The following is a 4,068-nucleotide window of genomic DNA, read 5'->3' as shown; positions in this document are numbered from 1 at the left end:
TTCACGACCTGTTCCTCGACCCCTGGCCATCTAAGTTGGTAGTTAATATTCCGACTATCTTGCTCCTCAAATTACTAAAATTATAAATCTCTCTTTAGGTTCTGGAGTGGTTCCATCGCCATTAAAACGCTGCACTGTGACACCAGTTCTCAAATAAACCTCATTATTCCCTGATACTTTAAATAACTATCGTCCAATAGTTAGGTTATGAAGAGGATTGTTACTAGACAATGACTTGATTATCTTTCTACTATCTATTATTTCTACTATTATCTTTCTACTTTCTACTATCATCTCTTTGAAAAATGTCAATCTGGATTCCGGAAACAACACAGTACTGAGTCAGCACTGGTACGCATAGTCAGTGACCTGATCAGTGCAGATAACCCATAGTACTGAGTCAGCACTGGTACACATAGTCAGTGACCTGATCAGTGCAGATAACCCATACAGATATATATATATATATATATATATATATATATATATATATATATATATATATATATATATATATATATATACACACACACACACACACACACACATACAAACAGTGCACTGTGTTTATAAGAATCACATCCGTCCCGGGTGTTTTGATTCTTAAAAGCGGACCGATATGATTACTGTGGTGCAGAATCAAACTTAGTATGAGAATGATAAGAGCTTGTTCCCTGGCTGCAGTGTAATGGGTTGACCACTAGATGTCACGAGTTCCCGCATGTATGCATGCCCACGAAAAATACACAGCTGCTTTCCTTAACAAACTATGGATAATAGTCCATTGGTTAACTGCCAGTGCTTGTTACAGTTAATGACACCTCGAAAGAAATGGCTTAGCCGATAGCTTTGTGAGTAACAAAAAGAAACCCAAACTTGAGTAAGAGATCTAGTGTTCGTTCCACATGAAGTACTGTTAGTTAGTGCTCTCAGTTTAAATACAGTATACAGATGTCAATGGTGCTCAATCACTGAGGACAATACATCAAAACAAGTCCTCGTGGGTAAGCAGCATGTTATATGATCACGATTATGTTTACTCAAGGCTGCAGAATCCTATTTTACTACAGTATACTTGAGAAGCGATCGTCTCGTGAGGGTGCCTAGTTTAACTGCCGTGTGGTGTTACATGTACTGGCCTTTGAATTAAAAAGACATTACAGTACAGTATTTTACTGTCAGGACTACCACTGCACTTAAGCATCTGTGGCTTACTTTTTTTTTCAGTTGCGATGCAAATCTCACAGTTTTTCACTAAGCGGAGACGCAAAGCTCCACAATCCTCCCTCCTCTTCCTCCTCACCGCATCACGCCGCAACACAATAACACTGCTGTATTCGGTATATATTCAAGACGTGTATTCACTTTATTAAAAACACATTTTCACTAAAAGAAAACACAAAAAACATACCTGCACAATGCAGTGGCACAGTCACTGTTTGATTACAAACTTGTGCAGTGTTTTCTGCATCATTGCACGATCCACGCTAGTTACGTACCTAATCGTGTAAGATGTGATCAAATTAAAAAACAGCTTTTACTGGCTGTACACGGCATTGCACTTGATCAAGTATAGTATTACATGTAGTCAGTTTGCCCCGAAATGATTCTTATAAGCGGATTGCTTGATTCTTACAAGCGTATTATTTTACATTGGCTAGTATAGGAATGATTTGGTTCAAGTGGTTTTGATCACTATATTCGGTTGATTCTTATATCAGTTATTCTTATAAACGGAATGCACTGTATATAATACAGGGCTGGCAATGGAACCTGAAACAATCAGTGTGATTGGTCGAGCAAGGTTCCAGCTGTCTGTATATTGGATGGATATGGACAGTTGGAGCCTTGTCACATATTCGAAATCACTGCACTGTCTCACAGAATTTAAAGTACCGGTAGCCATCTTGTTTACAGTTACAGATGTACAGTAAAAGTCAGTGACCAATTACCAGCAAAAAATCCCAAAAGTAGTAGGTAGGCATGCTGATTTGGATTAAGTGTTCAGTTCAACAATTAAATGAACTGGAAGATAGCAAAACAGAAAAAAATACCAAAAAAAAATCACTGTCTTTATACTCACTCATTCCAACTTCAAATAATGTATTTTTAGTGGTTTGTAAATGGTACAGAAAAACACAAAAAGACACTTAAGCACATTATCCACCCCATTCCGACACAGACCTTGAAAATGTACTAAATTCCTCCTAACTGTTCTGCTCAAACAGTGTCTGCACTGAGAGGGAAAAAAAAATAACTCCGTCTCAACTCCGCCCCCTTGGTGTATCTTTCCAATGGCAATGTACACAATATCAAAAATAAAGTAGTTTCTTTTGCATATTTCAAATAAATTAATTTACTCAGTTTAACTTGGTGTGTAGTTCAAAGTTATAAATTCTTGGCGTAAGGATATAGGATATATATATATATATATATATATATATATATATATATATATATATATGCCCTAAACATGATTTATGCGTTTTTTTCAAATCCATTATTTTACCTGGATTAAAATGCAATAAGGCCCTTCAGGTTATAAATGCAATAAGGCCCCGAGACGTCCGTATATTTGACGTATACAGACACCCATATACGTCTGCATATATATATATATATATATATATATATATATATATATATATTGTAAATTATGGTTAACTTGACTGGTGGATAACTCAACACCTTCGCTTAATTAGACAGACTTGGTCCCGACTTTTTTCCTCATAAAATATACCCCTGTAGTCTGGCCGGGCGCCTGTGGGCTTGCTTGTAAGCTGCCCACAGCTGTGTTGTCCTCCGACACTGTAACTCTGAGGTGGCTGAATGGTGGGTCTGCAGTGTGAAAAGAAGTGGTCGACTGACAGCACACGCTTTGGAGGACAGCATGTGTTCATCTTCACCGCTCCCGAGTCAGCACGGGGTGGTAGCGGTGAGTTGAGCCTAAAAATAATTGGCTATTCTAAATTGGGAGAAAATGATAAAAAAAAAAAAACAATTGGCGACTACTAAAGTATAGTCAACAGTTTGTACACAGTTTGTGGTTGGATTGTTTTCATAAAAATAACGCTGTAGTTATTTTCTTAATTCTTATTTCAATCGAACTATACGAGTTGTACTGAGTTTGTACAGTACAAGGCCACGGGCCAAAAAGTATATTACGTTCTCTTGGTCCTTCTGTCAAACACAATAAAGATTCGGACAAATCAATCTTTGGTGGATGTCTCTGAATCAGTTGTTTCTTGTCTTTGTCTGTCCACTTTAGTAACATCAAAAGTGCACCACGCTTGGAGAACACTCGTTTAGCTTCATGGCTCCGACTGTCTGGAAACCCCTCCCAGCTTTGGTGCGTGATGATGCTCTCAAGACCCACTTGTTCTCTCTTGCTTTCCATGCTCTTTAAGCCTGATATCTGCTATTAGTTGCTGCTACTATTTCATGTATTATGCTACATGCATAATACATGATGTTACTGCATCTTGTAAAGCGCTTTGTTATGGTGGTCCACTATGAAAGGTGCTATATAAAATAAAGATTGATTGATTGATTGTTATTGATCAGTTCAAGCATTTCATATTGGTCACTTTAATACTTGCACCATCTGTAGCAGGCATTCATTTCATTAAAGATAATTACAGAAAGATTGTCTGTGCACTAACAGAAGCATGTAATGTACATTCACAACAATTGCATCAGACATCTTGCACCATGGGAAACTTCATCACTTGGGCCAATCTCTGTAGCAGTCCATACATAGATCTGGTAGTATGTACATTTATATTAAACTGTCGATTTCTGGAACATCCAGAAAAAAGCTAACAGTATAAATGTGTTTGCACTGCTTAAACACATCTAAATAAATGTAAGCAAACTTACAGACTGCATATATCATCTCACTTCTGTACCCATTGCTCAGGTAATGTGTTTTATTTTTAAATGGTTTGATTTCAATTGTGTAGTGTACTAAGTGCAGTAAATAATATAAAAAGCAAGTATGAAAATATATTGCATAAAACATGGTAAACGTACGGTAAAGCATGGTAAATGCAGAGGGAAAAAAGAGGG

This window comes from Acipenser ruthenus, unplaced genomic scaffold (genome assembly GCF_902713425.1).
Source record: "Acipenser ruthenus unplaced genomic scaffold, fAciRut3.2 maternal haplotype, whole genome shotgun sequence".
Classification (NCBI taxonomy): Eukaryota; Metazoa; Chordata; class Actinopteri; order Acipenseriformes; family Acipenseridae; genus Acipenser; species Acipenser ruthenus.
Note: the sequence above shows the minus strand (reverse complement) of the source record.